Genomic DNA, 14,220 nt, shown 5'->3' with positions numbered 1-14,220 from the left:
CCTTGGGCCACCCAGGTAGAAGAGGTTCCACTGCTGGAAGGACATTTGCTATAGGTTGTGTGGCCACCTGGTCCCAGCAGACCCCAGAAACAACCACATTTGCTGGTGCTGGAACAGGGTCGTTGAGGGTGAAGTCTGGTGCCAGATGTGGGTTGTGATTTTGCCATAATCCCTGAAATGTTGCTGCTATGGGATTGCGTGAACTTTTTCTGGGGCGGGATGGCACCCAGCTGCAGTCTCTGGGCATTGGCAGCAGCATGATCCTCTGTGTGGCTGGCACCTGGCCATTGCTCAGTGAGACCCTCCCTGAGAGGATCTGAGCAGGTCAAAGCCACAGTCCCTCAGAAGTGAGGGGTCGGGAAACACAGCCACATCTGAGATAAAACCCAGGAGGGAGGTGCACCTGGCAAATTGACGGCTTGGGCAAAGACAGTGTTAAGGCAGGGAGTAGAAAGAAACTGGAGACAAAGGATGGGTGTCCGATTGCTGTTCGGGCAGAGCACAGAGTACCGATACTAGAGACTGGGTAGGTGGGTGACGCCATTTTCACCATTCCCCTGCATGCACATACACACCAACAAGCGCCACAACATTCCACCCCTGCCCCCCGTAAGCTAAGCAACGCCACCTAGTGGAGAACAGAGCCATTACACTAAGCCCCGCCCAACTGGGCCAAACTCACTATTCAAGAACACCACAAATCTCTGCACCCACTTAGTTTATGGACTACAAAGTGCTTCATAGTTTCACTTGTAGGGAAAAGTGATGTAATTTCAATCATATTTCACTCTGTTTGTTGGTCCGTCTTTTCAATTTTCTTTTTATTTATTGCTCTTCTTTTTCTTGAATACAGAAAGGGAAAAAATTATTTTTATTGTCAATTATTATTAAAAATATTTTTCTTTATTTTTCTGCTATGTTTTGTACTTTTTTGTAATTTTTTCAAATTCTATTTTACTTCCATCGTTTAATTTTATTCTTTTTCATTGTATTTTTTTTCTCAAATTTTCAAACATTTTCCTTTTTTTCCCCCTTTTTATCTAATCTATCAAACTCCTTTCAATAGCCAGACCAAAACACGCCTAGGATCTAGCATCATTTATTTGATGTGTGTGTGTGTGTGTGTGTGTGTGTGTGTGTGTGTGTGTTGTTTTTTTTAATTTTTTTCCTTATTAATTCCTTTTCTCCCTTCAAAATGACAAAACAGGAATTCACCCCAAAAGAAGCAGCAGGAACAAACGACAGCCAGGGACATAATCAACACAGATACAAGCAAGATGTCTGAACCAGAATTTAGAATCACGATAATAAGAATACTAGCTGGGGTTGAAAATAGGTTAGAATCCCTCTCTGTGGAAATAAAAGAAGTAAAAGCTAGTCAGGATGAAATTAAAAAATGGTATAACTGAGCTGTAATCTTAAATGGATGCTGCAGCAGCAAGGATGGATAAGACAGAGCAGGAAATCAGCGATAGAGAGGACAATCTTATGGAGAATACTGAAGCAGAAAAGAAAGAGGGAGACTAAGGCAAAAGAGCACAATTTAAGAATTAGAGAAATCAGTGACTCATTAAAAAGGAACAATATGAGAGTCATGGGGGTACCAGAAGATGAAGAGATGGAAAAAGAGGTAGAAGGGTTGTGTGAGCAAATTATAGTGGATAATTGTCCTAACCTGGGGAAAGATAAAGACATCAAAATCCAGGAAGCACAGAGGACTCCCATAAGATTCAACAAAAACCGACCATCAATAAAATATATCAATGTCAAATCAACAAAATACTCAGGCAAGGAAAGAATCATGAAAGCAGCAAGGGAAAAAAAGTCCTTAACTTACAAGCAAAGGCAGATCATGTTTGCAGCAGACCTATCCACAGAAATTTGGCAGGCCAAAAAGGAGTGTCAAGATATATTCAGTGTGCTGAATCAGAAAAATATGCAGCCAAAAATTCATTATGCAGTAAGGTTGCCATTCAAAATAGGAGAGATTAAAAGTTTCCCAGACAAAAAAAACAAAACAAAAAAAACTTAAAGAGTTCATGACCACTAAACGAGCCCTCAAGAAATTTTCAGGGGCCTCTCTGAGGGTTGAAAAGACCAAAAAAAAAAAAAAAAAAAAAAAAAAAAAAAAAAAAAAAAAAAAAAAAAGACCAAAAGCAACAAAGACTAGAAGGCACCAGAAAACACCACCAGAAACTCTAACTCTATAAGAAACATCATGGCAATAAATTCATATCTTCCAGTACTCACTCTAAACATCAATGGACTAAATGCTTCAATCAAAAAACACGGGTAACAGAATGGAAAAGAAAACAAGATCCATCTATATGCTGTTTACCAGAGACCCACATTAGACCTAAAGACACCTTCAGATTGAAAGTAAGGGGATAGAGAACCACCTATCATGCTAACGGTCGCCAAAAGAAAGCCAGAGTACCCACACTCATATCATACAATCTAGATTTTAAAATAAAGACTGTAACAAGAGATGAAGAAGGGTGTTATATCATAATTAAGGGGGTCTATCCATCAAGAAGACTTTACAATTGTAAACATTTATGTTCCAAATATGAGACAACCCAAATGTATAAATCAATTAATTACAAATATAAATAAACTCACTGATAATAATACCATAAAAGTAGTGGACTTCAATACCACACTTACAACAATGGAAAGATCATCTAAATAGAAAATCAACAAGGAAACAATGGCTTTGAATGATACACTGGACCAGATGGACTTAACAGATATATTCCTAACATTTCATCCTAAAGCAGCAGAATATACATTCTTCTCCAGTGCACATGGAATGTTCTGCAGAATAGATCACATACTGGGACACAAATCAGACCTCAACAAGTACAAAAAGATCGAAATCATACCTTGCATATTTTCAGACCACAATGCTAAAAAACTCGAAATTAACCACAAGAAAAAATTTGGAAAGACAGCAAATACTTGGAGACTAAAGAACATTCTATTAAAGAATTAATGGGCTAACCAAGAAGTTAGAGAGTAAATTAAAAAGTACATGGAACCCAATGAAATGATAACACGACAGCCCAAAACCTCTGCGATGCAGCAAAGGTAGTCATGAGAGGGAAGTATATAGCATTCAGGCCTTTCTAAAGAAGGAAGAAAGGTCTCAGACACACAACCTAACCTTACAACTTAAAGAGCTGGAAAAAGGGCATCAAATAAAACCCAAAACCAGCAGAAGAAATGATACAGATTAGAGCAAAAATCAATGCTATCAAAACAAGCAAACAAACAAACAAAAACCAGTAGAACAGAAGCTGGTTCTTTGAAAGAATTAACAAAATTGATAAACCACTAGCCAGTTGGATCAAAAAGAAAAAGGAAAGGACCCAAATAAAATCAAGAATGAAAGAGGAGAGATCACAATGAACACAACAGAAATAAACCAATAATAAGAGATTATGAGTAATTATATGACAATAAAATGTGCAATCTGGAAGAAATGCACAAATTCCTAGAAATATATAAGCTACCAAAACTGAAACAGGAAGAAATAGAAAATTTAAACAGACCCATAACCAGTATAAAATCGAATTAGTAATAAAAAAATCTCCCAAAAAACAAGAGTCCAGGGCCAGATGGCTTTCCGGGGGAATTATACCAAACATTTAAGGAAGAGTTAATACCTATTCTCTTGAAGCTGTTCCAAAAAACAGAAATGGAAGGAAAACTTCCAAACTCTTTCTATGAAGCCAGCATTACCTTGATTCCAAAACCAGACAGAGACCCCCCATAAAAAGGAGAACAATATACCAATTTCCCTGATGAACATGGATGCAAAAATCCTCAACAACATATTAGCCAACCAGATCCAACAATACATCAAAAAAATTATTCACCACGAACAAGTGGGATTTATACCTGGGATGCAGGGCCGGTTCAATATCTGCAAAACAATCAATGTGATTCATCACATCAATAAAAGAAAGGACAAGAACCACATGATCCTCTCAATAGATGCAGAGAAAGCATTTGACAAAATACAACACCGTTTCTTGGTAAAAACCCTCAAGAAAGTAGGGATAGAATGATTATACCTCGCAATCATAAAAGCCATATGTGAACGACCCAATGCTAATATCATCCCCAATGGGGAAAAACTGAGCACTTTCCCCCTAAGGTCAGGAACAAGACAGGGATGTCCACTCTTGGCACTGTTATTCAACATAGTATTGGAAGTCTTAGCCTCCGCAATCAGACAACACAAGGAAATAAAAGGCATCCAAATCAGCCAGGAGGAGGTCAAACTTTCACTCTTAGCACATGGAATGAAACTCTATATGGAAAACTCAAAAGATTCCACCAAAAAACTGCTAGAACTGATCCATGAATTTAGAAAAGTGGCAGGATATAAAATCAATGCACAGAAATCAGTTGCATTCCTATACACCAACAATTAAGCAACATAAAGAGAAATCAAGGAATTGATCCCATTTACAATTGCACCAAAAACCATAAAATACCTAGGAATAAATCTAACCAAAGAGGTGAAAAATCTATACACTTAAAACTTTAGAAAGCTTATGAAAGAAATTGAAGACACAAAAAAAAAAAAAATGGAAAAATACTCCATGCTCCTGGATAGGAAGAACAAATATTGTTAAAATGTCAATAGTATCTAAAGCAATCTACATATTCAATGCAATACCTATAAAAATAACACCAGCATTCTTCACACAGCTACAGCAAACAATCATACAGTATGAAAAGACCCTGAAGAGCCAAAGCATCTTGAAAAAAGAAAACCAAAGCAGGAGGCATCACAATCCCAGACTTCAAGCTGTATTACAAAGCTGTAATCAAGACAATATGGTACTGGCACAAGAACAGACACTCAGATCAATGGAACAGAATAGAGAACCCAGAAATGCACCCCAAGATGTATGGCCAACTAGCCTTTGACAAAGCAGGAGAGAATATCCAATGGAATAATGACAGTCTCCTCAGCAAGTGATGCTGCGAAAACTGGACAGCAACATGCAGAAGAATGAGACTAGACCACTTGCCCATACCATACACAAAAAGACACTCAAAATGGATGAAAGTCCTAAATGTAAGATAGGTAGCCATCAAAATCCTCGAGGAGAAAGCAGGCAAATAACTCTTTGACCTTGGCCTCAGCAACTTCTTACTCAACACGTCTCTGGAGGCCAGGGAAACAAAAGCAAAAATGAACTATTGGGACCTCATCAAAATAAAAATCTTCTGCACAGTGAAGGAAACAATCAGCAAAACTAAAAGGCAACCAACAGAATGGGAGAAGATATTTGCAAATGACATATCAGATAAAAGATTAGTATCCAAAATCTATAAAGAACGTATCAAATTCAACACCCAAAAAGCAAATAATCCAGTGAAGAAACGGGCAAAGACATGAATAGTCACTTCTCCAAGGAAGATAACCAGATGGCCAATCAACACATGAAAAAAATGTTCAACATCACTCATCATCAGGGAAATACAAATCAAAACCACAATGAGATACCACCTCACACCTATCAGAATGGCTAACATTAACAACTCAGGCAACAACAGATGTTGGCGAGGATGCGGAGAAAGAGGAACTCTTTTGCATTGTTGGTGGGATGGAAACTGGTGCAGCCACTCTGGAAAACAGTATGGAGGTTCCTCAGAAAGTTAAAAAGAGGACTACCCTACGACCCAGCAAGTGCACTACTAGGTATTTATCCAAGGGATACAGGTATGCTGTTTTCAAGGGACACATGCACCCCAATGTTTATAGCAGCACTATCAATAATAGCCAAAGTATGGAAAGAGCCCAAATGTCCATCGTTGGATGAATGGATAAAGAAGATGTGGTGTGTGTGTGTGTATATATATATATATACATACATACACATATATATATCAAAAACAATGAAATCTTGCCATTTGGAACTATGTGGATGGACTGGAGGGTATTATGCTAAGCAAAATTAGTCACAGAAAGACAAATACCATATGACCTCACTCATATGAGGACTGTAAGAGACAAAGCAGATGAACATAAGGGAAGGGAAACAAAAATAATATAAAAACAGGAGGGGGGAAAAACATAAGAGACTCTTAAATATGGCGAACAGAGGGTTACTGGAGGGGTTGTGGGAGTGGGGATGGGCTAAATGGGTAAGGAGCATTAAGGAATCTAGTCCTGAAATTACTGTTGCACAATATGCTAACTAATCTGGATGTAAATTTTAAAAAATAAAATTATTAAATAAATAAATAAATAAATAAATAAATAAATTTTAGCTTCATTTTTCTGAGAAACAGAGAGAGAGAGAGAGGGAGAGAGAAAGGCTGGACACAAGTGGGGAAGGATGCAGAGAGAGAGGGAGACACAGTATCTGAAGCAGGCTCCACGTTCAGTGCCGTCAGCACAGAGGCCAACCCAGGGTTCATACCGACAAACTGTGAGACCATGACCTGAGCAGAGGTGGGATGCTTAACCCACTGAGTGACTGAGGCACCGCAAAAAAAGTCTGACCTACAAGGAACATCACTGCTACATCGCTGATGAAGGGACGTAGAAGGGGCACATGTATGACCCCCTCCTGTGCTGTGGTGGGTCAGAGTGCATGAGTGACACAACTCCTTTGCTGAGGCGACGACGCAACGGTGACCCCCCCCCCCAAGGGCAGGGGCACATGCGTGAACCCCCTCCTGTGCCGAGGGGTGATGGGGCACATGCATGAACCCCCTCACTCATTGAGGGGAGCAGAGCGCAGGCGAGATCCCCTCCTTCGCCAAAGGGTGGGTGCAAGCATGAACTAACATTTACCCTAAGCCCTAATTCTAATCTTACCCCTAACCATTACCTTAACAGTTGCCTACTTCTTTAGCTGTGAAAGTGAAAAGAGCCATTCAGGAAACGTCATATTTAATAGTGGCATCACTACGCCCTCACCGATGGGTTGCAAGCGTGACACGTCTCCATCGCTGATGTAGGTGTATCGAGGCTGTCCTAGAAGGGCAAAAAATATGATTCCTGAACTGTAGGCAGCTGTTAGGGATGCAGTGATGAGCATTCATAGTAGGGCTCAGGCATTGGTATATGATCTTAAGATCTGAATACCAAAAGTAGACAACCAACTCCGAAGTTGGGACCAGGTGAATTTCACAAGAGAAGCAATAATGCTAGTATGTGCAACAAGAAATATTTGTCCTTGTATCAGCTTCTGTCAGAGCGAATAACCATGGATAGTTAACAATAAGATGAAAATAACCTAACTGTAAAGTCGATATCAAAGCAATTGTTGATCCAACACAGATAGGCAATCAAGGAAAGATGAAAAGAAGTAAAGGAACTCAGCGAACACAAACCCTGCCTGTTTACCAATAAAATCACGTCTAGCATTTCTAGTACTAGAGGCCATGCCTGCCCAAGGAGATTTGTGAAACGGCTTTGGTATCCTGACCGTGCAAAGGTAGCATAATCACTTGTTCCCTAAATAGTGACTCATATGAATGGCCACACGAGGGTTTTACAGTCTCTTCAAATGGGTGAAACAGACCTTCTCATGAAGAGGCGGGAATAGGACAAGAGTCAAGAAGACCTATGGAGCTGCTTTAAACTGTTTTTACCTTCATTTCATCCCTCAAAGAGAGAGGGAGAGAGAGCTAAATGTTTTTAGCTTCATTTCATCCCTCAGAGAGAGAGGGAGAGAGAGAGAAAGACAGAACACGAGCGGGGAAGGGGCAGAAAGAGAGGGAGACACAGTATCGGAAGCAGACTACACATTCAGAGCTGTCAGCACAGAAGCCCACCCAGGGATCAAACCCACAAACCGTGAGACCATGACTTGAGCGAAGTGGGACGTTTAATCCACTGAGCAACCGAGACACCACAAAAAACATCTGACCTAAAAGGAACATTACCTCTATATCACCGATGAATGGACGCAGAAGGGGCACCTGCGTGACCCCCTCCTGTGCTGAGGGGAGGCAGAGCACATGAGTGACACCATTCCCTCCCTGAGGCGACGGTGCAATGGTGACCCCCTCCTTCACCACGGGGGGGGTGGGGGGGGAGGCCATGCTGAACCCACTCCTGTGCAAAGGGGGGCACGCTAATGCCTGAAAACCTTCCATGCCCAGGGGGGAGGAAGCATGACCCAAGTCTTACCCTAACCCTTACCTTAAGAGATGTGTTTCTTCAGCTGTGAATGTGAAAAGAACCATTCATGTAACATCACATTTAATAGTGACATCACTACTCCCTCCTTAAGGGGTGACCCTCTCACCCACTGATGGGGGCATGGGGGCGAGGCGAAAGCCTCAAACACCTCATGGGCTGAGAGGGGCAGGGCACCTGTGCAAACCCTCCTCGCAGAGCGGGGTTGTGCAGGTGCATCACACCCTCCCACCACAAGGAGTGGCTGTGCACACGTGTGAACACCTACCGTGCCAAGGTGAGTGGGGCACATGCGCGAACGCCCTCCCTGGCTGATGAGGGGTTGTGTGTCTGCGCAAATGCCCTACCTCACGGAGCGTAGGTTGTGGGCATGCATGAACACCTTTCTGCCACAGGGGCTGTGTGCATACGAAGGGGGGCTGTACGCATGCATGAACACCGTTCCATGCCAAGGGAAGTGGGGCGCATGCGAGATCGCCCTCTCTCCCTGATTGGGGGGGTGCATGTGCAGACACCCCACCTCGCTGAGCCTGGTCGTGCACATGCGTCAACACCATCCGCAACTAAGGGGTGCTGTGCACATGTGTGAACACCCTCCTGCACCAAGGGGAGTGGGGAGCATGTATGAACGTCCTCCGTGGCTGGGGGGTGTTGTGTGCATGTGCGAATGAGTACCTCCCAGAGAGAGGGTTGTGCGCTCCCTAGAACACCCTCCCGCCACGAAGGGGAACAGTGCGCATGCATGAACACCCTCTGCCAAGGCGGGGGTGGGGGATGGATGCTTGAACCTTTCAGCACCGAGGGGAGTGGGGCACATGCGCGATCGCCCTCCCTGGCTAAGGGGGTGTTGTGTGCATGTGCAGATGCCCTACCTCACCCAGCAGGGCTGTGTGCATGCGTGAACAACCTTCTGCCACGAGGGGGCGCTGTGAGCATGCGTGAACTCCCTCCCTTGCGGAGGGGGTCTGTGCACATGCACAAATGCCCTACCTCATCCTGGGGGTTGTGCACATGCGGGTAAACCCTCCCACCAGGAGGAAGGGCTGTGCACATGCGTGAACATCCTCTGGCATTGAAGGACACGGAGATGCATAGTTTGCACCTTCCCTCCCTGAAGACCGGTGATGCACATGCGTGAAACCCCATCCCCAGTGAATGGGCGAGGCGCATAGCGCAACACCCTCCCCTGCCTGAGTGCCGTTTGGTGCGTGGGTGAACGCACTCCAATACCAAAGGGGGGGCGCACTAATGCTTGAAAACCTCCCGTGCGCAGGGAGGAGTTGGCTTGACCTAACCCTTGCCCTACCCCTGATGGTAATGCTAACCCAAACCCTTATCTAAAGAGTTGCATGTTTCTTCACCTGTGAAAGTGGAAAGAACCTTTCATGAAACATCACATTTAAAAGTGACATACTACTTCATCCCTGAGGGGTGTAGCTGTGCATGACTGAAACTCTCACGTGGGAACCTGAGGAGAGGCAGAAGTGTATACACCACCTCTTGGGCCCAGTGGGTCGGGGCGATTTGTGAACATCCTACCTTGCAGAGGGTGGGTTCTGCTCAGTTCCATGCCAACAGAATTGGGGCACATGAGCAAAAGGCCTACGTCACTGATGGGGCATGATGTTCGTGCGCAGAGGCCCTGCCCAGTGGAGCAGCATTGTGAGCATGTGTGACCACACTTCTGTCATGAGGCGTGCTGTACGTATACGTGAGCAAGCTTACCAGCAAGAAGGGACTGCACGCATACTTCAACATGCTTCCGCACGGTTGAGCGTGGGGACCATGTGCGATCACCCTCTCTCTTTGAGCGGAGGTTTTACGTATGCACAGACACATTACCTCTCCATGTCTGGTCAAGCGCATGCACCAGCAGCCATCCAATACCAAGCTACACTGTACCCATGTGTGAAACAACACCCTCCCGCTCCCATAGTGGGGAGTATGCGCAAACACCCTTCCTAATGCTTGAACCCCTCCTGTGCCAGGAGAGAAGTGGCTTGAATTAACCCTTACTCTACTCCTGATGGTAACCCTAATCTTAGCTAACCCTAACTTTAATCTCCTAACCCTAACCGCATAACCCTAATCTCTAACCATAACCCCAAGTCGTAAGCCTCAAACACTAAACCCTAACCACTAGCCTTAACCCTCTAACCCTAACCCCACCTAAACCTAACCCTCTAACTCTAACCCTAAACCCTAATGCCAAACCCTAACTGCTAACCCTAACCCTCTAACACTAAACCATAACCCCTAACCCTCTAATCCCCTAACCCTAACAAGTAACCCTCACCCTCTAACCCTAATCCTCTAACCCTAACCCCCTAACCCTAACCCACTAACACTGAACCCTAACCCTACACCCTAACCCTGACCCCTAACCCTTATCCCTAGCCCCAACTCTAACCCCTAACCCTAACTCTAACCCCTAGCCCTAACCCCTAACCCCTAACCTGAACCCAAACCCAAACCTGAACCCTAACCCCAACCCCCCATTTCTAAATCCAACCTTCCCTAACCCTCAACCCTAACCCTTAAACCCTCACCTCACCTTGATCCTGACCCTTTACCCTGACTTTATACCCTGACTTTCACCTTGATTCTCAATTTACTCACCTCTTCTTAACCCTGATTCTGACCCTTAACCCCTACCTTTATCTTTTACTTTGGCCATAACCCTGAATGTCACTGTAACCTTTACCCATCCTCATCCCATCCCCATAATTTATTCTGGACACAGCCATAGTTCTTTAAACCCTAATACCTTTTCTAGTCATATAACATCAATACAACACAAAACCAGAAAAAAAAAAAACATATTTGTATCCCTTTAAATACAGATCTAACAATCCTCCAGAGAATACAGTGATATAAAACCAAAGCACATAAAAGAATCACGCACCATAAGCAAGTCTACCCCAGACATTCAAGGGTTATTCAACACGCTAAAGCCAAGCATTGTTATGCACATTTTTTTAAATGAAAACACGTGATCATATTAATTGATACAGAAAAAGCTCTAAACAAAATCCAATGCTAGTTTATGATATACACACAAGAAAGAATAAAGAGTAATTTGTTTAATAAACCTACAGCAAAAATCATTCTCAATTTTGAAGACTGTAAGGTTTCCTCTGATACCGGGAACAAGGCCAAGATGCAGGCTTTTCACTCATTACTCAATACTGTACTGAAAGTTCTATCCAGAGCAACGAGGAAAAAAAAAGTCATCCACATGTGAAAGGAAAAGGTAGAACTACATCTATTCAGAAACCAGAGATGACATCATCTTATATAAAGGACTTCCAAAAAAATCAACAAAAATTATTGGAGTTAGTCACCTAATTCAGGAAAGTTACAGGGCAAAATTTTGATGCACAAATATCTCACTTATTTTTATACACTAACAATGAATCCTATGAAGAAGAATTTAAGAAAACAATTCCATTTTAGGTAACATCATCAATAAAATACTTGGTAAAAGATGTAAAAACACTGCTGAAAGAAATTAAAGATGATCTGAAATGTACTATTGCTACATGGCGATAATGCACAATGCAACATGTAGATTCAATGTGATTCCCAGGAAAATTCACAAAGGCCTCTGAGAAGAAATGCACAAGCTAATCCTGACAGTCATGTGGAAAATCAAGGGACTACAAAATAAATAAAACAATCAAAAAAATAAAAGGTAGAAGCTCATACTTCCCAATTCAAATCTTCAAACAAAGCAACAGTAAATAAACATTGTGATACTGTCATAAACGTATACATACAGATCAGTGGGATTTAATTGAAAACACAGAAATACACCCTTTCATCTATGGTCAACTGAATTTTGACAAGGGTGGACAACATGCCATTATGGACACAATGGTCTTTGCGACAAAAGGGTGCTAGACAACTGACTATCACATGCGCAGAGGAATGAAATTGGACCCTTACCCTCAGACCACATACAAACATTAACTCAAAGTGGATCAAAAACTCAAATGTAAGAGGTAAACTTATAAACTCTAGAAGAATAAATGGGGATAAATCTTCATGAGCATTGAGTTTAACAATGCTCTTAGAGCTGACACCAAAGCACAAGCAAGGGGAAAAAAGTAGATAATTAGTTTCCTCAACATTAAAAACCTTTGTAGATCAAAAGGTGCTATCCCAAAAGTGAGAAGACAATACCTAGAAGGGAAGAAAATATTCGCACATTATTTGTGTTGTAAGAGTCTGTTATACAGAATATATAAAGAGCTTTTACGACTCATCATCAACAATAACAACAACAAACAAGTTTTAAAATGGACAAAGGACTCAGATGTACCTTTCCCCAGGGAGATCATGGTGAATAGACATGTAAAGATGTTAAACATCATTAGTCCTTATGGAAATGGAAGATTTGAACCACCGTTAGCTAGCCTTTTACACACACTAAAATTGCTATAATCAAGAAAACTACAAAATAACAAATGTTGGCAAAGATATTGACAAATTGGAACCCTTAATGTGGAAATGTAAAATGGTGGAGCCTATGTGTAAAATAATTTGGCATTTCCTCAAAAAGATAACAACATAGAATTACCATATGGCTCAATAACTCTACTCTTAGATGTAGAGCCCAATGAATTGAGAACAGTACTTTAAAAAAAGAGCACGTGCACAAACATATACAGCAGCACTGTTCACAGTAGTGGAATGGTAGAAACTATGCCAATGCCCCGCGGTGGGTGAATGGATAAACAAACTGGGGCAAACCCACGAACAGCAATATCATTCTGTCCTATAAAGGAATGAAGAAACATGGTGAGGCTGTACAGAACAGTGCAGTGGTTCCTCATAAAGTTAACACAGGACTCCACCTCTGCACACACGTACCCAGAAACTGAAAGCGAAGCCTTGAGCCCTCATTCCTGTTCCTGTGTTCATAGCCGCTTCTTCACAGCAGCTAAAACATGGAAGCAACCCAAGTGACGGCGGACAGATGAATAAATAAACAAGATGTGGTCTCTACGCAATGGAACAGGCTCAGCCTCACAAAGGAAGGGAATTCTGACACCTGTTACAACATGGACTGAACCTTGCAGTCATCGTCCTGAGGGAAATACGCCAATCACAGGAGGTCAAATACTCTCTTCTTTCCAAATAAACCCGCTTTTGCTGGGAGAAACTGGAGGTGTTGTTTTTAAGGTAAACAGAACTAATAAATAAGCACACTCGCAGGATACGAGACCAACACACAAACACCACATGCACATCTACACACTCCTGACGACCCACAGGAAGAAGAAAGAGACCACCCCATTTACAACCGCATCAGAAGGAACGACGTGCTGGGGGAGGGTGGGGTAATCTTAGCAAGCAGGTGGCAGGCCTGCTCTCTGAGGACAGGACACTGGGGACAGAAACGGAGGAAGACTCACAGGGATGGAAAGCCACTCTGTGCTCCTGGACGTGGAGGAACTGACACTGTGACCACGTCCGTCCTGCGCGGAGCGATCTACAGATCCGGGGCCAGATCCGGCACCGAACTCCCCAGGACGCCGTCGCAGACACGGAACAGACACCGCGACCAGAGCGGCCGGAGCGACCGGAGCGCAAGCACCGCCCGGGCACCTGCTCCCAGACCGTGAACCGCATGAGGACGTGGCGGAAACCGAGTTGGCGCGGAGCAGGAACACGGACGCGCGGCCCCGGGGCCCGGAGCGGGAAGACCCGACGGCCGCGCGCACAGCCCCGCGGGGGACACAGTGTCACCGCGCACGAAGCGGCGCCGGGTCCTTCCCCCATGGGTCTCCTGAACACCGACCCCCTTCAGCGTCCCCGCCCCGGAAGCTCCTCCTCTCCGGGCTTCGCTTTCTCCTCACCTGCTCCTCCCCCGGCGGGTCCTGAGGAGACCGGGTTCTTGTCAGTGTGGACGCGGCCCCATGTCCTCCCGGGTCCCTCACAGCGGGTCCCGAGGAAGCGTAGCTCCTGTCACACAGGAGGCGGGCTGAATGCGCGTGCGAGCGCCTGGCTCAGGCGCCCCCCTGCAGGCGGTGGAGGTA

The 14,220-nt window shown here is 43.8% G+C and overlaps 1 protein-coding gene across 1 annotated transcript in view; it reads right to left on the bottom strand.

Annotated features, from left to right (window-relative positions):
• Positions 1 to 13,143, bottom strand: part of LOC132660752 (uncharacterized) — an 85,570-nt gene extending 72,427 nt beyond the window's left edge. The window contains exons 1-2 of the mRNA XM_078433927.2: positions 13,052 to 13,143; positions 6,950 to 7,006 (exon numbers count right to left, since the gene is read on the bottom strand). The gene's annotated coding sequence lies outside the window, so the exon portion shown is untranslated. The remainder of the gene's footprint in view (positions 1 to 6,949; positions 7,007 to 13,051) is intronic.
• Between the last annotated feature and the right edge of the window lie 1,077 nt (positions 13,144 to 14,220).

This window comes from Panthera onca, chromosome D1, assembly GCF_046562875.1.
Source record: "Panthera onca isolate mPanOnc1 chromosome D1, mPanOnc1 haplotype 2, whole genome shotgun sequence".
Lineage (NCBI taxonomy): Eukaryota > Metazoa > Chordata > Mammalia > Carnivora > Felidae > Panthera > Panthera onca.
This window is presented reverse-complemented; position numbering and strand designations above follow the sequence as displayed.